This window comes from Nipponia nippon, unplaced genomic scaffold, assembly GCF_047370975.1.
Source record: "Nipponia nippon isolate SJK-2023a ecotype South Korea unplaced genomic scaffold, ASM4737097v1 scaffold_6, whole genome shotgun sequence".
NCBI lineage: Eukaryota > Metazoa > Chordata > Aves > Pelecaniformes > Threskiornithidae > Nipponia > Nipponia nippon.
In genome coordinates this window covers 81255410-81276225 of record NW_028262380.1, presented here as the reverse complement: position 1 = coordinate 81276225, position 20816 = coordinate 81255410, and the positions used below count along the sequence as shown (strand labels likewise).

The 20816-nt window shown below is 47.6% G+C and overlaps 1 protein-coding gene and 1 long non-coding RNA gene across 5 annotated transcripts in view; one reads left to right on the top strand and one right to left on the bottom strand.

The window, feature by feature from the left end:
• Positions 1–19022, bottom strand: part of CNOT6L (CCR4-NOT transcription complex subunit 6 like) — a 38135-nt gene extending 19113 nt beyond the window's left edge. Inside the window, exons 1-2 of one of the 4 annotated variants that reach the window (XM_087737900.1) lie at positions 16125–16348; positions 10707–11014 (exon numbers count right to left, since the gene is read on the bottom strand). The gene's annotated coding sequence lies outside the window, so the exon portion shown is untranslated. Of the gene's footprint in view, positions 1–10706; positions 11015–16124; positions 16349–18840 lie in introns of those variants that run through there. The other 3 variants (XM_087737903.1, XM_087737902.1, XM_087737901.1) reach the window with 3 other exon arrangements.
• Positions 19023–19108: 86 nt separating this feature from the next.
• Positions 19109–20571, top strand: LOC148051616 (uncharacterized). The gene is made up of 3 exons (XR_015700100.1): positions 19109–19625; positions 19978–20077; positions 20278–20571. It is a non-coding gene; the product is annotated as an uncharacterized LOC148051616 (long non-coding RNA).
• Positions 20572–20816: the final 245 nt, after the last annotated feature.

Below are 20816 nucleotides of genomic sequence, written 5' to 3'. Positions count from 1 at the left end.
CCCAAAATTGGGGAAGGTACTTCCCGACACAATCAGAGTTACAGTCTACGCTTTGGGAGTGCTAAATCTCCGGCGCTCAGGGTTTGATGGATTTATCTCCACTGTTAAATACATGCATGTGCAAATGCAGGGAGCGGCCCCAGCCCCAAGAACGGATTCCTCACAGCCCCTGCCAAGAGCCACAAGAGCCCTATTTCACCTTTTCTCCTGGGCATCCTTGCCTTTAGACACGTATGAAACTAATCCACATTCCAGCGAGTCTCGACACGGCTCTTCCTGGATTTTGCTGGACCCCTGGAACCGACCGGAGACATCCAGCGGAGCCGTGAATTGCTGCCGAGACGGGGGGCCAAGCCCCGAGCACTGGGAGAGGTCGCAGTCCCTGGCAGCTGCGGAGAGCACGGCGTCCCAGTCCCAACGCCTGCGAGGAAGCGCGTCGCAGCGCTACCGCGCTTTGTATTAAAGCCTAATTGCCGCGAGTAGCACCGAGCGTATGATCTAGCATACTACTCAATACAAATTTTAAGTCGTATACACTCAAATAAGACCACAGTCCTAGCGTTTCAGACACGGCATAAACGGAGCGAGTCTGCCCGTGCCAAAAAGCAGCAGGCTAGTTTTGCAGCAAGTAAAGCTCTCTCGTCACTGTCACAGAGTTACCTGCAATAATCCTTTAATAGAAAATGAGATTTCGTTACCTGGCAATATTTATTTCATCTGCAAGGCACACTGCAGATTAGAAGGGGGAAACCTAAAAGGTGGGTGGTGAAAATCTAGCAGCACACCGACAAAGGATTAAGCGTTTATGGCAGAAGGGAGTTTTTTGGCTCTTTAAGTCTTAATCATCAAACATTTGAACTGACACAAGATGAATCTTCGTTTTGCTTTTTCATCTGTCCTATCTTAAAACGATCCATACTTCCACCACATCTGGACCCAGAACCACAAACTTTGCTGTCCGATACTCAGCGTCAGCATTTGGGCGAGTGCTCTGTGAAACACGCTGTGCTTGCCGGGTCTTCGCATTCTTGTTTTTACAGCGTCATATTATAGGAATATCAGACCCAGGCAGATTTAAATTTCAGTTTCTGCGTACTGAAACTCCTCCCTGCCCTGCATACTGCTGGCAAAAGCTTTGGCCACGGTTGCCTCCTATGGGCTTCTCAAGGTGCATTTCCAGCTAAAGAGGCAAGCGGAAAATTATTTGTATTTCTGCTGGCTGTTTCATCGCAAGGCAGACCCAGGTGGCTAACAGCTCAGGAAGGCCCGGGGTGCTTGCCATCACACATGCATGGATTCAAAGTCTTGAAGCGGCAGCGGTCTCCTCCAGCTGCTGAGCAGCCTCGCTGGAAACCAGAGCTGAGCTTGCCGTTCCCACCGCAAGACCCCAGCAGCTTCGCTCCTCGCAACGGGGGAGAAGTCGGACAAATATCCCAGGGCCTGCTTGACGAACTCTTTAAAACCACGGTGGTTAGACCATCTGAGTCACCCCCTACTCATCCATACCTGCCTGCAGGCCAAGCGATGACCACTGACCAGGTGACGCCATCCAAAAGCTTCAGGATTACAGTTTCCTCCTTGGCAGGGAACTCAATTAAATTATGGTGAAATATCGCTCGTTATGAGAAGTGCTCTGCCAATTTAAAGCAATTTGCGGCAGTCGGAGGCCCTCCAATGAAATGAGCCCTGAACTGCGAGTCAAATGACACACACATTTTTCAGATATTAGTCACTTTAATATTATTTTGAAACAGTAGTGAGTCAAACGAGCATCAGTGTAATTTCCACAGTTACAGAAAAGGGAAAACAAACCTAAATCAAATACATTTTTTTTCTTCTGCGTAACAGCAACGTTGAGCAAGACTTGAAAGCCACCACATGTATGTTTTTGAAACAAAAATGAATTCTGCCTGGGTTCCCAACTCCTAGCGTTCCCATCTCCCCCTAGGCTTCTCCTGGAACGAAACCAACATGCAAAAATCCCAACCTATTTTTGCTCGGTCTTCAGGGAGCTACACCGCGTTCCCTGAATCAGTTAACCCCCAAATCGGACGCGCATTAGCGCTGTCGCGAGGAACAAAGCAAGAAGACCCAGCCAGGGACGCGGGAACTGAAGCAGCAGTGATTTAGGACAGCCTGAGCTGTGGCGGAGTTGCGCCCTGCGGTTTCAAGCAAGGCCTTTGCTAAAATTCAGCTAACGCAGGTGTGACATGAGCAGAATATGTTCACTCCATTTCTTTGCTTTTCAAGTGCGACCAAAAAAAAAAAATCTTGCTGGCTTTTCTTGCAAAGAGTTCCCTTGGAAAACTTTGGAAGCTAGTAAAACTTGCTCTCCACTACAAACCTAACCATGTAAACTTAGGTATTATGACGCTGATATTGTGTAAATTAAAGAAAACCTGGATACGAGAACATCAGGGCATTAGTAAGAACAGTATTTGAGCCCTGAACAAACTTTAAAATCTGGGGGTTCCTAACAATATCATGCTTACGCACTAACTCTTTGGCTACGAGTCCATCCTCAAAGGCCTAGAGCTGACTGGCACAGGAGAGCTACTCAGCTGAAACCCTAAGTATGGTCCCAGGTGAACTTAAGCAGCTCTAGCTCAGCTGCATATAAAAAGGGCTAGGGGGAAGGTTACTTGGTTTGGAAGTGTTGCCAGCAGTAGGTTTATGGCTGCCTTTTTTGCACTTTTGTTTTTGTATGTTGCTGGCTTTTGTGTATGGGGCACGCTGGCTATCCATTAAAGCCAAAAAAAAAGGAATAATGTAACAGTATTGAAGGTGTGAAGAGTGTTAGAGAAGAAAGTTTTGAGCTATCAGGCTGCACCGCAGGCTTCTACTCTGCAGACGTGGTTTTTTTGGGCAACAAACAACAGGAGCTTCTGCACGCTTGGAGTTTCAGATAACCAGGTAATAACAGAAAAGAGCACCGCTCTTCTGTACTTAACTACCTAAGGCCTTCTCAAGTTATACAGGTGTGGAGAATATGAGATAGGGAGGATCTAGTTAGCAGTGCAAAATATAAATTGTGATTTTTCTTAGGGAGAAGCTGAAGGCAGCTCTACAAATTGCATCAACTCAACACAAGAGAAAAAAGGACAGTATGCTAGGGATTAAGAAATTTCTTAACTCACAGTGTATTTTTTTTTTTGTATGGGTGGGGGAAATCAACAGCAGCTGCAAACATAGAAAATCTCTTCCACTACACAGCATATCCAAACATACCAAAGTAACTATCTCAGGGTTGCTCTGAGAGATGAACGGCATCGCTATCGTTTTTAATAAAGTCAGATCTCTTCTTCCGAAGGCAAATATCCCCCATCAAGCAGAAGGATTAACGTTTGTTCAGAGCAAAGAGAAAGCCTGCTCAAAGCTGTCCAGATTATTTGGCATCGATGTTGCAGGAGGACTTTGAAGCCAGATAGGTCAAAGTCTCTTAGAGCTATGTGCTGCTGCAAAATAATGACCAGTCCCTTCCCCAGAGAGGTCAGAAGATGTATTTCTTAAATTACAGCGACTGTAATGTGTTGTTCATTTCAGTTCTTTCATACCTCCATGCGTAAATTAATTGTTTCTAACGAGAAAGCAAATCGGAAAGAGCTGCAACTTCATCTTGCCTCAGCCCTATGTTCGTGGATGTGTTGGCACAACTCAAAATCCTTGCCTCCAGCGGAGGGACATTCTTTGTGATTTTTTTTTTTTTTTTTTTCAGTCTCTGTATATAGATGAGTCAAACTGCCAAAGCGTTTTAAAAACTATCCAGCAGACGGCCCTGAATCATTCCTCCTTCCTCTGTGCAGTAACAGCTTACTGTCCATCCACTTCCATATGGTGATCCCTCCCAGGAATTAAAAATCCTGCCGGCTGACGAGGCCGGAGCGTGTGCGTGCACATGTATACGCACAGGCACGTGTTATTTCATGTTGGAAAGTTGGACCAGAAGCTGGAAAACAGAGCCATTTTTACCTTATGTATTTTGTAAACAGGACTAAACGGTTGCAAAGGGAGGAGAGGAAGGCTACTTGTCTGTAATAAGCGTGCTCTGTTTTTGTGAGTGTATGGCAAAAGTCTCCCCGTTTCGGCCTCAGGAAGGGGAAGTACGGCCAATACCCACGAACACAAAAACTGACTTAGAGTACTTTGAGAGGGATGAAGATCAAGCAAATACGGTGATTGTTTAAGGGTACTTTAAGGGGATTTAAAACAAAACCGCTAATACTAGACTAGGTATGTATGTGTTGACTAGGTATGTACGTGTTAGCTTAAGGTAACGTACTTAGTATATCAGTATATATAGTATCTAGTGTCTATATACTCGCAAGAACATACGCATGGGGAATTTTGGTAGTCTTTTGCTTGGATCTCAACTTTGGTTTTTGTGCTTTCCTGCAGGAAGAGGCAAGGTGTTCAACCACCTCTGCTGTCTCTAGCAAGAATTCAACGAGCACCATCAGTCTGCCAACAAAGGTACTGTCTCTTTGCAGTTTCTTACTCCAAGTAACCTGACTGGGAACAAACGTTATCAGTGAAATAAATAAAAAAAGCCTCATCACGGTCTTCTATTAAAAAAGAGAAAATAAGCATTTTGTTACTGTAGTTTCCCAATACTGAGATGTCAAACAATCTTTGATGAAAGTATAATCCAAGTACATAAATAGAGACTACTCGGACACAAGTAACTATCCTACCAAGAGGAGGATAGTTAAACAGTAAGTGGAAATAAATCGCAAGGCAAAAGATGAAATTGGAAGTGAATATTAAATCTAAGGAATAACAACAAAAATTTCAAGCTTACACCGTGGAGCTAGCAACAAATGATTAAGTCCACAAGCACAACTGGAAAAAAATATGTTGTTTTATAAATCTGTAAAAAGACGTATTTATTTTCATATCATCCATCCAAGAAAATGGTTTCTCACCAGAAGGCACAGTGACTCTGCTGTGCAGAGGGTTCCCCTACATGAACTCAGTAGGACTACTGCTTTCTACTCACTAGCAATCTCTTCTTTAGCAGGAAGAGGCCAAAAACCACATAGTTAGGAGAAACATGGAAGCATAGAGCATTAAAGGTTGTTTGCTTCTGTTTCCTTTCAAGTCTGTAGCAACAGTAACGCTGCCTCTATAGTAACCTGTAGACAGGGCCTCAGCCCAGTTTGCTATTTTTAAATAATCTGGGCTCCAAGCGGGAACGAGGCAGGACCTTACTTCAGTCAAGCTGTTAGGAAATGGCATCACCTTGTTTTCTTCTCATCTGCTAATGCGTTTAAAAATACAGCAAGGTAATACGGGGAGTTTCTTGAACCACATCAGTTGTGCATCTAAAACCAAACTTGCTTTAGGTAAGACATCTTTGTTGCTCTTCGTTTCAGTACTTAAGTACCTTAACTTGAAACTTTTAGGGAGTCTTAGCACATATTGCAAGCTGAACGTTTTAATGAAGGTGCCGCCTCTTCTACATGATGAAAGTAAATATTAGATGTAGAAAGTAGTTCAACAAAATCAGTTTCAGAAGTAATTTTCATAGTCCTTCCTTGTACCTAACACAAGGCAGATCTTCTTGAAGGACTATAGCTTTATATTGCAGCTGATGCAGGGAAAATAAGCAGAAGTGGCAAGACCTAAGTAGCGCAACCTCTATACTGATGCTGAGAGGATGAAAAGCTGCTCCTCTAAGCTATAACTGGTCAGGAGGCATGTTTGTGCTGAGAAGCAGAAGGGAACAGACTCTTACTATGGTCCTGCCCCTGCCTGGCAATTTTATCTTTGCTATAGTCAAGGGAAACTCGGAGCCCTCCACCAGGTCTTGGAACAAGGTTGCACAGGCAGGAGGCATCTTCATGAAGCAACTTTAGGGTCGGGAAGAGAGCGCTACTGCTTGATAAACTTGGCTGACGATTTGGAAAGTCCTTAACAGAGTGGTGGCAACCCTGCGAGAACCTGCGTGCAGGATTTTGGACTTGCACTCACCCACTCCAGCTAGCGAACCCAGAAGCATGGTTGAAAAGGACACGTCAACAACAAGCACAGTGACAATACGGTTGTCCAAACCTTGCTCTAGTTTTTATTCTATGTGGTACTCAGATAAGGCTCAGGAAGAGGAGGCTGTTTAAGTTTTGCGTGCTCAGTTTCACAGAAAATCCTCTCTTTGTTCATGAGCGAGTTCTTCATTGCGCGAGAGGTGCAGCAGTTCATAGGGATCTGCTAGAGGCTGTCATCCAAAGGCGCTGCTTTCAGGGATTGGAAACACAGTCACTGTTACCTTAACTACCCAGCTTTCTTCCTTTCCAGTAAGGAATTGCATGCACACTGGTTAGGGTACTGGCTCAGCTCACACGGAGCTGCTCAAGTCCTGTCAAGCCCCTGTAAGGCAAGCAAAACAAGATGTACGACCGGCTGCAGCGACGTTCGGCAACCACATCCTGCGAGGCTTCTCGCCTCCTCTGCCTGTCTTGACACACGGCACAAGCCCGAGCGCAGGGAAATGCAAGCTGGGGGTGGGAATAGTGCAACGCAAGAGGTAACCAAGAACCTGCAGCCGATAGTAAATTCAGTGGCGGTGGGATCCCGGGGGGGGGCTGCACGTCATCGCTTCAACAAAGACCGTAAGAGCCCAGAGAAGCATAGAAAAGTCATACCTTGGAGGAAAAAAACAAAAAGGCAGCAAAAGCCAAGGGGAGGAGTGGGATGGGAGGAAAGGGGCTGTATTCGATTAACTCTGGAGCCAACTGGCACTCGCTTGATGGAAATGCTGATTGTCCTACTGACATACACCCACTAGTTATTTCCCCCTTTTCCCTCATCTCCTCTAAATGAAGTGTAGAGTCTTTTCTTAAATCACAGGTAACACAAGAATACCCAGGTTTCCACCCTTCCTTTTCCCCTATGTCACACCCCCACTTACCAGAACAGCTGAACTATTTACTGCATGGAAATACTATGTAGCATTATGTAGTTATTTTTAATTTCTGTACTTGGTTAACATTTCAGTCCTTCCTCCAAAAGAACAGTTCCTGCTCTGTTTGAAATAGTCTGTTACCTCTCGTTGTGTACATGACAACTCTTGAATATCTGCATCAAGTCATAGAGTAATACCTGCCTTTGTCTGCAGATGCCTTTTACGCTTATTGCTTTCAAAGGAGCTCTTAGGGGCTAGTTTATATGCAAACACAGGGTAGGTAGCTCCTCCAAAGCAAAGCTCTGATTAACAGAAATGCATACAAGACGTCTATTATAGGGCAAAAAGAGTTTCAACAGCCGGCCTGTAAATAAGTCTGATCAGAAGCCCCCAGAGGGAGGGTTTAAGTAGTGTACATTTATTTACACATCGTATCCCACAATCGTTCAAAGAAGTGACCCATTTGCAATGCTGCCCCGTCCCCTGGAGAGCACCGGTCTTAATGAGATACAGGACAGAGTGGCTTAAAGGATTAAGGACTGAAGTCACCGGGAGTCTGGGGAAGGAAGCAGCCAGTGCCGGATCAGTAGCAAGCATTAAGCCAAAACGCTGTCCTGGGCACAGAAGAAAAGCAGCCGTGCATGGCTGCGACTTAAAGCAGGAGGTTTTCCTAGCGCCGGTTTGACAGCGATAGGACCGAGCGGAGAGAAAACTTTCAACACCAAGAACTGAGTAAGTTTGAAGTGTCGTGGTGTGCAAGCATCCCTCCGAGCCTCTAGGGAAAGAGCTGTTCTATTGACAAGCCCGATCCGACACCTAAGCTCGTTCGGTCACTTGCCTCGAAATGATAAAGACGCCGTTCAGGTTGCCCCGAGCCACCACCTTGTCTCGTTCAACTCCTCAGGATCAATAACTGGAGAGAAGTCAGCTATCGACCCGTTTTTTGAGCAAAAACTACACCAGAATTATTAATTCACGCACAGCACTGCAGCAACTTGGGAGCAGTCTTCTCAATGAACATTTCTTCCTTTCTTTAAAATACAGTTTCAATAACCTTTCATCCTTCAAAGAAAAGTTTGTGCTAGGAGAAAAGGACAAATGAGATTATTTCCGTGGCTACGACATTATCTTACCCTTTAAGCAGTAGGCTGCCAAAACTTTAACAAAATAAGCAAAGCCCAGCAGCACTTCAGCTACTCTCCCTATATGATGGCAAGATAAAGGCCAGCTTATCGCTCACAATCTGTTCTTTGCAGCAATAATTAACAACAGGGAAATCTGCCGCCATAAAACTTACTTCAGATAGCTTTAAAGTTACAAGGCCTGCCCTGTTCAACTACAGGTAGATTCAGATGAGTCAAAGCTCAAGATTTTAAAAGAATGAGGGGGGGAAAAAAATAATCAAGCCAGAGGAAAAAGCACACACCAATAGTGGAAACTGTTTTGCAATTGCTGGCACAATAAATCAGCCTTTTCAAATTTCAGCCCAGTTTCAACAGGCCACAGGGTGTTGCACTAGTGTTCAAAGTAGCCAGGCTTGTATGCTCAGAAGAGGAGGAGAAAGAAAAGGGATCTCTCTAAAATAAAGCAGTTGATAGGCATAAACCCCTTTCTCGGTAGGGTATATTTAAATGTACTTTACTATTTTAATCAAAGAAGTAAAAAAGCTTGCCTGAGAGAAGCATATTATTTGGATATCGATAAAATTAGTTCAGCTGATTCTGTATCTGATTATCCAAATGTTTCCCGTGTGCATTTACACCATACTTAAACTTCCAAATACTACATTTCATTTTAAAATCGATGTTGACGAGTAACACATACTCTTCCAGCTACGTTCCAGTAAGGTGGAAAGTGAGAAACGACAGCAACAACAGCCCGAGACCATCTCTAAGGGGACAGGGAAATGCACCTCTGACAGAAAAGCAAGATGCGGATATCTGGAGGTCAAACTATCAGCATCTAAGAAATCTGACCACAACAAGACACACAAGAGCTGTCATCTCCAGTGGGTCAGGACGCTACCCAGTGCAGGAGGTATTCTGCTCTCTAAACCAAAATTAGCAGAAGGCTCATTCTGTTGCTCAGAACGATCACTGTAATATTTAGTTTATTAGAGGGAAGTATATGGGAACAAACCCTGAGGTACATGTTAGCTGGCAGGGGGCATGGCCGAGAGCTGACACGAATTGCGCTCGCTCCTCTGCCAGAAGATAGGTTGAACTTGGGTGGATTCCTCTGGTTAGCCAGGGTTTCATCTAAAGTGCGTGCATTACCTAACCAGGGAATACCTTTGGCAATTTTTGCTGAAAAAAAGGTCAAACAGGTCAGTTGCCTGTTAGTTCTTAATATGCTAGCACGTATAATTCTAGAGTTCCCTAATGTTTGTGTTTGCAAAGGCTTCCTTGTGCTCCCCCCTCCCTCCCCGTCAGACTGGGTGGTCCTTTGGTCACGGTCCTTCGCTGCGGATTCGGAGTTACGCAAGCCATCGGGCACCGTCGGAAGAGCTGCGGCACTAACGCTCACTTTCGAAGCACTGAGGTGCTAGGAGGTCTGAGTACTCATGACACTAAGTGCTGTATAAACCTGCAAAGAAGATAATGATCTCTGAAAGGAAGTTGAAGAGAAATAGAGTCTGAAGCCCCAGTCCTACCAAGCGTCGCTCACTGCTGGGCTGCACACACACCGCTGCTCTACAGAAACAGAGCCTAAAGCAAGAGCACCGACACAGTGGGTATGCGGAAGAGGCAGGTACGGATTCAGGAATGCTGTAGCGTTGTTGACAGCTTGAGGTTTTAAAACACGTAATTTTCCAAGTAGAAAATACTTCCGAGTTATACTCATCTCTCCGCATAGACATCCAGGGTTGTTTTGTCCATACCTGCAGCTGCCTTGAAATAAATGGCCATCAATTTAAAACTGAACGGTATCACCTTTACCTGCATGGGGAGGTTTGTTTGGCAGCACCCAGGGGTTATTACAGCAGGCAGCGAAACATCTTTTAGTTCATCACAGGACTAGTCACTGTGCAGTCTTCAAGTCAAACCATACACCAAGAAAAATACATCAAAGGATGAAACAGGTATCATAAGGTCACAGCCTCACTCAAACTTTGCTACGTAAGTCTGCAAAAAGGCTACATAAACTTGTAATCTGAGACATCCTGAAGAGATTTTAGTACTGTTTAAAAAAAAACCAAAAACAAACCCGAAAACCTTCTATTCTATCCACAAGTCTCAAATACTTCATACCCGTGCTTTTCTCATCCACTCAAAATATTCCTAATTCATCTGATGAACTCCACTCCTTCACCATCTTTCGCTCCAGACTAAGAAGGAGAAGGAAGAGGATCATTGCACAGGTACAAAAATGTGCCTAGAGACTGAACTACTCCCAATGGTAAGACATAACTTGGCTGGAGGCAAAAATGCGAGCCAAGGGCCATCTGACAGTCTGAACCCAGCTCTTTCTGGCACTTGTGACTATATTCTGGATGTGAGAAGTTGTCCGGCCCCGTTTTTCTTTTGCTTTCTTAACTTTCCAAAACAAAAAGGGATTAGAGGAAAGGCGTTCACAAGTGGAAATTTCTGCTGGGTGAATAATTCATCCTGTGCTAGCTCTCTCCCACTTCCAGGGCCAGTTGTAAATTCATGTAACAGAATAAATATAAATTGAATTTTAAGGTATAGAGGAAGAAGTAACTAGTTTTCTGGAACTACATTCAGCGCTGCCCCATTTGGCCTTTTCCTGCCTGGAGCTTCAAGTTCCACGAGTCTAAGAAAATGCAAAGAAGAGTGTTTTCTTTTACCTGGAGAGCACAATTTCTGACGACGATTCTGCTTTTATGTCCCTTGCCAATCGGTTTTAAGTTTCCTATCTGTATCAGCAGGAAGCTCTGTCTCGCAGCAGCCCGTGTCACGTCTGCGAGGGCTGAGGAGCGCATACCGATACGTGCTCCGACAAGAAGCGAGTGAACCAACCCTTTCCGAAAGGCCAGGAAACGCTGGCAGTTTCACGGCGCTGGTCGCGGTTTCTATCTGCGTTTCTCCCCGCGGATGACGGGGTGGCAACTCTACGCTTTCCTCCGAGCGTTTTAGTTCTGCTCCAGCTCTCAGCCTGAAGCAACGAGAAGAGCAAAGGATATTCTCCACGTGTCAAGGCTGACTCAAGATAAAAGACATTTATTTGAGGGAGATACACACCCCTTGTGCCATCGGGAAGCTTATTGACCGGACACAAGTATGTACGGCAAGCAAGTCTCGGGTGTGCGTTCACCTCCACCCCCCAAGAGCAAACTCCCTAGCTTACATGGAAGAGACAAACATATCTGGAGTGCTTGAACGGGACTTCTGCATCAGAAGCTCTCAAATACCTTTTTTGGCCATGAAATTTTAGCGTTAAGCACCAGGAGGAGGAACAGCTGCAGGCCACAGAGCTGAAAACTTCAAAACCTGCAGGACTCCGCTGTTTACTAAACACGGGATGGTAATATCCAGGAAAGCACACAACGTATGTTTTCTGTTTTCCCCCTTTCTCAGTTTTCCTGCAAGTATCGCATGGAAAAAAACAGCTAAAAATCTGTAGAAGGAAGTCTTCCCCAACATGCTTCTCTCTCTACCTACTTAAAGCCAAGCCAGAACCTTCTGAGAGCGCCTTGGGATTGATTTCTTAGGCAGAAAAGAAAGCAAAACTAATTTGGGATTAGAAGGCACAAAGATGTTCAGTCAGATGGAAGCGTTCCTGAAAAGCGAGGGGAAAACTACCCAATCGATTCATTGAGCTGCCCTGAAGGGTAAACGGCAAACTCGAGCACGGTCTACAAATCCTGACTATTATTAACAGCTTGATCAAAAGCGGATGTTTTTTGTAGTTATCTTCATACTTGTGTAATCTGATGAACTAAAAAAAAATATGTTGGACGGAACCTGACACCAAAGCAAAGAGGACGAAAAGAAGAGAGGGTCGCTTTGCACTGTTGTTCCCAACGTGAGGTTCAGGTCCCTCTCTCAGTGAAGAAGCTCGCTAAAAAAAGGTTGTTTCAGCTGGTAGCGGACACTCGGAAGAAATGAAAACAACAGAGGCTTTCTGGGTTTCGAATTTACCCGAAAGGCACACATCTCAGCCTTCACAAAACCTTGCTTAGCAGCCCACAAAAACCTCCTTTTTCAAATGATCTGTCAGTGAAGCAGGTTTCTGGAGTTGTCAAAATGTCTGAAGAAGAAAAGCAAAGCCATTTTTTACATGGGGAAAGCTCCCTTTTCCATACTGGGAACCCGTAAGGTGAAGGCTACGTATCTCTTCTGTCTGTAGCTGTGAGCCACAGCATGTGTGCTGCTAAGCAGAAGGCAATTCCCCTTCGCTTTTCCCGAGACCTTCCTTCTCCTTGCCCGCCCCAAAAGCGGCCAACAAAACCTCCCTCCGCAGCCGCGCAAGGCTAAACACTCCTCTCTCTTCTGCAACTTGCAGAGCTGCCTCGGCCCATGAGTATTTTTTGCCTTTAAAAAGTGTTTAAGGTTGTTTAACTGGGTTTTTAGTTTCAGGTGGTTGTAAGTAGGAGACTGGAGAGCTTTTGACTTGCGGTGGTAGTTGTGTAAGGACTGGTGGCTGGGATAAAGGACGCACAGTCGGGAGCTTTGGGTTGCGTTCCCCTTTCCAACACAGGCCTCCGGAGACGGCAGGTGGGTGCATAACTCGGGAAGGGCAAAGGCCCAGGGGCTCTTTGGAGAAGCGCTGCCTCCGGTAGTTTCCCAGCCATAAAAATTCCTGCTGCTCCTAGCTGAGGGCGCCATAGGTTTGCCTTTACGCTTGGTTGAGGGTAAGGAATAATCCTGATTTCCATCAGCAGGGATGATGGCAGGGTGCTCTGAAGGATTCGTTGGTGTCTGTAAACAATCACAGATTTACCAAATTCCAAATTTGGGAACCCCAAAACTAAAACCCTTCTGGAAGATCCATCGCCCCACAGACTCAGAAAGTACATGCCCTCTCCTGAGGGTCGTCATCTTTATTCCTAGACTTTTCCCCTCAATAAGTTGTACTGATTATTGTCGTCGGCGAGATTTGTGTCCGCTTTGGTGGGACAAGTAAAATAGCACAAGAGGTGCCGTGGACCTACTTGGATTGGAGCCAGACAGCAGCGCTGCTGTTTTGATCCCCAGATCGCTATTTTTGACCCCGCCGCTTTTAACCATCGGTGTCACAAGCAAGCCTCAGCTTGCTTTCGGCAGCGAGGCAATGAGCGAAAACCCCTCCTCTTCCTCTCTCCTCTGGCCCTACTCTCACTGTTGTGCTCAAAGTGGAAGTTACAAAAGGGAAAAACTTTCATTTCTCCGCTGCTAGCGTAGACGGTCCGAGCACCTTTGTTAACAGGGCTGTGTTGTAAATCTGTGAAATCTGCCTGCAGACAACGTACGCACACTGTTAACTTTATTTAAAATAGGCACCTATACCACAGGCTTAATATCCTAGGAAATCTGCAGATAGAGTCCTACAGCCCTTTTAATCTCATTTTAAATACATTTCTCAGAGAAAACATAAAGCTCCTTTACAGGCAAGCAGAACGTGCAAGACAATAAACCCTTTGGCTGAATGCTAACATAACCGTGTAGCTCAACAGCTACAACGCCGTGCAATCATAGAACGCCATTAATCATTTACATCAGGAAATGCCAAAGTAAGGGTGAACACACACAGCCTTATCTGTTCCTTGTGTACACATGCAGGCTACGAGCTTTAGCTAAATTACTTGTGTGCGTGACACGCAACAACTAAATGGGGTTCTGTTCCTTGGCCCTAGGCGTTGACTTCGTACGGCTTCAAAAATCTCTGTGTTCACTGACTGAACGTGAGTTGTAGCTAAAATGGTTTGTAGCTGCTTTTTCTTCATCTTGGAGCATTTTTATCGGTGCTGGTTTAACGTTTCCCCTTGAAAGGGATAAAATTTGTTTCTTGCGGAACACCATATAAGGCTTTTCTGCCTTATGTGAGGCATTTCTGCCTACCTTAAATCATATTTTCAACGACCACCTCTCAAACCCTGGAGGGAAAGCTTTCTGGTAGTGTCTGAACGCTGTTAAGTCACTTCTTGATCCTCTGTAGGGAGGTGCGCAAGCGGCTGCGAAAGTTGTTCTTCTAAACAGGATTCCAGAGCAACTCTTGTGGAGAGATTTTCTTCCAGTGCTGCTCTTTTTTTATTCAGAGTAATTTCAGTTTGGGATTTTTTTTTTTCTTGCTCATAACTCTGAGAGGAGTTTTCTCCCAAATAACAGAAACCAAGTCACATCCAGTACCTTGCCATTACAGGTAGCTGTCACGTCGCCCTTTTGTGAATTTACCAAGCTTCAAACAAAGCCAGCCAGCGTGTTCAGCTAAATGCCTTACACGGTCCTCTCTGCACCTCGCTCTCTGAGATCTGCTCCAAGGCACTCCAGAAAGAGGCACAAACGGATCCAGTAAATCCTGTGGATATCAAGTCTTTTTGCCATCTCCTGCGGGATACATCAGAGTTCGCTTTGTCCCTTCCGAGCTGTCTGATCTTTTTTTGTGGGGGGTGGAGGGAGCCTTGTGGTGGGAGGTACATGTGCGAAGTTTGCTGACACAGACCTGAGATGCACAAGCTTTTAAGATGGAGAAGGAGAGCAAGAGAATTCCAGATAAAGACACTGATAAAGAAACGTCCTAAGAAAGTCTTTACTTTTATCTTTACAGGTGAGATGAAGAAGCTGTACAGGCAAATCACTGAAGCCCAAAGAATTAATGAAAAGGTGAAGTTAGATGGTGCTGTCACGGCCGATCTAAGAATCAACGCTTTTAAAAAAACAGGAAGGCTTTGCAGCCTCCATCTCCTGTTTTGTTTATTTATTTACTGTCAGGTTAGTGAGTGAAACTGGCTCGGCACAGGGTCCAACGAGTGGCCGGGCTGGAAGCGAAGCAGCACTTCCCCTTCTGGCACCAGCAAAGTTCAATCAGCTCAGCTGGGACAGTTGCACCATCAAAATAGCTCGCCGCGTGTTTTGACACGTACGTTAACTGATAACCTGATAAAAAGAGGAGAACGCACAGCTCTTGGATGTAGTCACAACTTCCAGAGCGAGGGAAGACCTGACAGCTGGGCATCCTGAGCAAGGTGAGTGCAGCATTAAAGGCAGCTTGCTCCCCTAGCCTGAGCCACCAGCAGTGCGCAGGGGACGTAGACAAACGCAGAGGAGAACGATCTATATCTTTACGGCGCTAGCAAATCTGCTCGAGACAGGAGAAATGCTCTGTTAAACTGAAGAAAGCAAGTAACAAGCACCCAAGCCTTGATTACAGGCTATCATCAAGAGAACCACAGAATTAAAAAAAAAAAAAAAAAAAAAATTACAAGAGGCTTAGTATTTAATGCTCTAAAGTAGTAAATCCACAGCAAATCCTCCTGAATCTAAATATGCCTAAGACATATTTTAACTTATTTTTTAAAGTTTACTCAAACGCCACCTTACGCTCCCAAACAACTAAGCTCCACCGTCAGATTTGCTTTCTCAGTATTCTGCAAATCAGGTTACATCCAGGGCCTCCAGTGCCCTTCTGGCATCCCAAAAGCTCCTTCCAATGAATAGTAAGCAAGCCATTTATTCGTATTTATCTCCCCCTTTAAACCCAAGTAACCCGAAAGAGTCCAACAGATTAAAGCTGATCTAAGCAGTATTTTTTTTTTTTGCAGTTAAAGAAAGTTTGCTCTAAAATTATGCACGCTGCTGACACACAATTTTATCTTTTAAAAACAGAATGGCCTCAGAAAGGTTTTAAAAAGATAAAAGAAATACACCTCCCCATTTGTGCACATTGACTCTGAACAAAAGAGACAGAGGCTGCTACTATCTAGCTAAATGTAAGTTGTTCTTCTCAGTGTTTTAGATTTAAATTAAGTAAAGACTTAACCCAGTGTGGAAATTCATTACTTTTTCTCCAGTGGTGCCTTTTCGTTTTACTACCAGAGTCCACACACACCTTGGGATCACTTTCTGGCTTACTTCTTGTAAGGCTGGTGTGAAAGCTAAATATTACTGTGCCTGGCAAACTTAGTCAAAAGCCTGCCTCGCTCTTTGCAAAAACAAGAATGTTAATGAAAAACAACCACAGTCCACATGGGGGAAAAAAAAAAAATCCCAGCTTATCACATTAAATGGAAGTTTTATAAATACCTTTGGAGGTAAGGAAAACAAGTAGCAGCTATAACACCACTTACTTCCACAAGAGAATTTCCACTGCAAAGGTGACCGAGCTCCTACAGACTGCGGATGGGAAGAGGAGAGCCACACACAGAAAATATACCCTAGCCAGTTGACCATTCCAAGCCAGGGGCAAATAAAGCCTGGCTAAAAGCAATTTCGGAGTATACTACATCCTTGGGAGCATGGTGCCTTACTGGCAGCAGCGCTGTAACCAGGAGAGGGAAAAACACCCTTTAAAAACGAAAACAAGCTATATCAGTAAAAGTGCACTTTTGCAGATAACTGCTTCTACAGCTGGGACTTCTGCTGGCACAGCTATGTCAGTCACGGGTCACGCTTCGTCACAGCGCTCGCGGACAGAGCTGTGCCAGCAGAAGTTTGCCATATAGACCTGGTGGGAAACTCACCAGCCGCTAAAATGAATCTGCAAAGTTTCGTGTTTTTCCTGCTGCTGCCAAACAAAGTTTTTCTAACAGTGTGATGACCGGTAGTCTTACTCCTGTGCTGCTGACACGTTAGGATCTCGGCTTCCAAGGACAGAAGAAACCTAAACTTAGCTCAGGAACGTGGCAATACCTATCAGCCATTTACATTGTACTTTATCCTTCAATTAAATACACAAACTAAATTAGAAAGAGCCCCTGTAGGAAGAAAAGATAAAACGGAATAAATTAAATTCTGCCGTGCTTCAGCACTCGGCGTAGACCGCCCTCGCTTTTAATAGTAAGACAAGAACAAAACTGAAAGTGTTTAACAGGATTTGTTTAGCAGACAGCAAAGCACTGCAAAATTCCCACACTTCAGTTAAACCGAACAGTCAAACTGTAACGGGGCTTTTGTCATCTTCAATCGTCTTTGAAGACAGCGGGCAAGGAGATTTAACGCCCGAATTGACGCTCAAACGTAAGTGCTATTCGGATGAATCGACACGATCCTGCGGGTCGTGTGTACAGTGATGCGTATTGTTATTCCAGAGCACGGAGCAGCAAGATGTCAGAAGCGTGCGCCGCCAATCTGCTCTGGAGCAAAATTACAAAATCGAGCTGTAAATAAACTCCCACCACCCTCCGTGGGGGAAACGAAAGCTACAGGCAAGCGCTTCGGTGCCTCCGAAGCCGCTTGCATTCAATAATGAACAAAGCCGTCCGAAGCGCGGGGCTGTGGAAAGGAGAAGGGCGACGTACGGGAAGTCAGGTCAGGCTGCAGCGCTCGCAGGCAGCGCAAAGTAAACCTCAAATGTAAAGCCTGCCTTTCTCTGTTGTGAGGTATCGCCAGCACGTGGCCGTACCTAAAGCGGGCTGCGTTTCGAAAGAACGACATTTGGCAGTAGAAATTTCACCATCGCTTCCTATTTTGATAGGGAGAAAGCAGAAATAAGATCACTGGCAGCGCTGTGTTTGTAAAGGCCGTGCTCCACCTTCATCAGAGCTTTCTGGCCCTCCGAATTGGGATACAGCTTCTAGCAATTCCTTGGGTTGTGTCACAGGAAGACTTTGTTGCTAGAAATAATGCGGGGTTTTTTTAAGTTAAAAAAAAAAAGCACCGAGGCAAAAACATCTCCAAGGAATGGCAGAGGCTAAGAATAGACACGTTATCACCACTTTCATTATCAGCCACGTCCACGTACACAATAAGTCTAACGGTGAGCGACTTTGGGATGAGGTGTTTTCCCCTCCAGGTTAGTTTGGGGTTGCGGGGGAGCACGTTTGTGCTTGGCTGCACAGCGGAGCCTCACGGAGGGGGACGGCACAGGTACGAATTTAATTGTAGCAAACCCCCCTGCTTAAACACCGTCATCTGAAATTCTTATCAGCAGGCTGGCTCGTGAGAAGTTGTAACTCCCCAAAGCAAATACTTAGCCTATTCAAAGTTTCAAAAATGGCCTGATAAAGGCTGCTTGTCTAAAGATTTCAGAAGGTCAGATGAAACTTGGTGTGGCCACGAAATGGCAGAAAGCAACTGAGCCCTCCGCCATATTTACCAAGAGTACTTGAGTTTAAAAAGCAAGCCCCAAATTGTTAGAAAAACTCAGTGTTTAGGCGCATTATTTTATTTGCAAGCGCCACTGCCTGAGCTTGAACCCCAGCTTTTATCGCAGGTGATGTTCCTGCCGTCTTCCTCGTACGGGACTGCCGCGGACCATTGGGAAAGAGCGGCGAGACCCGTGGTTCCCCAAAAACACCCTCGCCAACCCTGCTGCCAGGGCACCCCCGGCACCGGGCGAAGGTCCCATCGTGGGATGCTGGCCGGACCGGGGGGGATAGGGGCCAAGCGCTTGCCCCACGGCCGGGGTTTGCCCCACGGCCGGGGTTCGCCCCACGGCCGGGGTTCGCCCCACTGCTGCTGCCCTCAGTGGGGCTACGGGGTGAGCCCGGCACCCCCAAAAGCAGCTCGGAGGGGCGGCTGCCAACGCCGCCGCGGCCCAGCCCTCGGTGATCCCCCACCGCCGGGCCCGGGGCCGGGACCCCCGCTCCCTCCTCACCTCCCGGCCCCTCCGGGGGGGCCCTATTCCCCTCCGGGCCGCCCCTCGCCGGGGATCAGCCCACGGCCTCCCCCACCTTGTACAGGGGGATCCGTGAGGGCGCGGAGCGGCGGCCGCTGCCCGGCGGCCCAGGCCGCGGCGGCCGCCCCGGGTGCTGGCCCCGGTGCTGGCGGGGCGGCGGCGGGGCCCGACATGGCGGCGCGGGCCCGTTCCCGCCCCGCCAGGCCCCGTCGGGCCGCGGCTCTCACCTGCATCCGGCGCGGCGGGACGGCGGGGCCGGCGGCGGCGGCAGGGCGGCGGAGCGGCGGCTGCCGGCAGCAACGACATGCAGGCGGCGGCCCGCCGGGGAGCGGGGACGGAGCCGCGGAGCCCGGGCGGCGGCGGCGGCGGCGGCGGCGGCGGCGGCGGCGGCGGCGGAGGGGAGGAGCGGGCCGGGGTTCGGGCGGCGCGGAGGGCGGAGGAGACGGAGGCGGGGAGGCGGGCGGTGCCGGGGCCGCGGCGGCGGGGGGGGGGACCTCGGGCAGACGGCGGGCCCTGTCACCCCTCGGCAGCCGGTGTCAACACCCACCCGGGGCGGGGAACCCACCACCGGCCCCGGGGGGACACCGGTAGATGCCCGAAAAGCCCGAGGGCGGGAAAACACCTCATTTTTACCTCATGATTTTGTCGGCGGCAGCCAGGAGTCCTCTACCGGAGCGGGAGCCGAGGAGGCGGTTGTCATCGGGGGGCCTGCGGAGACTTTTTGAGGGCTGCCTGGCCCCCCAAATTACGGAGGCGAGGGGGTGCAGAGGGGGCCGCTCGCCCCCGGGGCTGGGGGAGCGGGAGAGGGAAATGGCCGCCGGCGAAGCCGGGGGTCGCGGTGGCGGAGCTCCGCGTTCAGCGTGGGATTCGAGGCTGCCGACGTCTCCTCGCCGGCGTCGCTCACGTTTATTTCTTCACGGCTCCTTTTCTGGGAAGTCTTTTTGGGCGCCCAAATTGCCATCGTACGGACCCCTGCGAGGCGGGGGATGGATGCTGAAGCAAGGAAGCGCAGGTAAATGTCACCCCAGCGGTAAAGCCCATCTTCCCTCAGACACACCAGAATCCCTTCGCTGGCCGTTTCCATGTTGGGTGAGGAGGAACGTGGGACCACCGTGAGGGAAAGATGGTTTAAAAATAACATAGAAGCAGCAGCCAGGGGTGGGGAGGGATGTAGGTCTTTATTCGGACTCGCTTTCTTCTGCAACTGCCTGGACTCGTGTTGGACCAAAAAACCTCGTTTATGCTCCGAGAGCGGGAAGTGCAGGAGGCTTTGCGATGGAGCAAGGGGTTTTGGTGGGAAATGGGCTTCAGAGCATCATCGGGAATGGGTGCACGTTAACCGTGAGCCTGTATGTCCCTCACAGGGCCAAAATCCACGATCCACAGCAGCGACCTGGTGTCTGAACAAGTCAGAGGCTCATGAGGGGATTGAGGATTCGTGGAGGAAGACCGTAAGGGATGCAGGTACACCTTAAACAGTCCCGTGGTGAGCCTTGCGTTACGTCTGCCACCACTATAGGAGGCATACGTGCCTAATGCCCACCCGAAAAGAACCTGTGTTTTAAATTCAGACTTTTTCACTCCTCACTGAGACTTTTTAACTGAGGAGTAGGTTATTTTTCCTCCTGTCACCCTCACACCCCCCCATCTCGATCCCTTCCCAGGACGCCGTGCGTATAGTTACATTGGACGAACACATATCATTTTTGTTACGACTTGTTTTACCTTAAGCACATATATCTGATTTAAAAATAACAATTCCCGGATCGGGGAACGCCAGGGGAGATGTAAACATCCAGCAGCCGCCGGGCCCTCGCAGCGCCCGTGGTCCCTACGGAGAGAAACGCTGCCGCCTCTGCGGAAAGTTCGAATCGTCTTGCACCGCGAGAAAACCCGTGGTGTCGTGGCTGGTCAGCTATGTTACAAATATTTCCGACCAAACCAACAGATCTTTCCCAAACCCGTTGGCAAGGGCACAAGAGTGACGGCAGGCAGAAAATCGCTTTATTGAGTTACTTGGGAGTGACGGACAAAACCGTTAAGAGTGAAGCGGCCAACGTGAAGCGCCGCAGATGTTTCTTTCAGGCAGAAACGTGCCGGTTTCGGAGGGAAGCGGCCCTGGCTGCCCGCGGGAGAGGCCAGCCGCCATGTTGGGTCGCGCAGGCCCAGCCCACTGAACGCCTTCTGCAGGGGGATCGGTTTT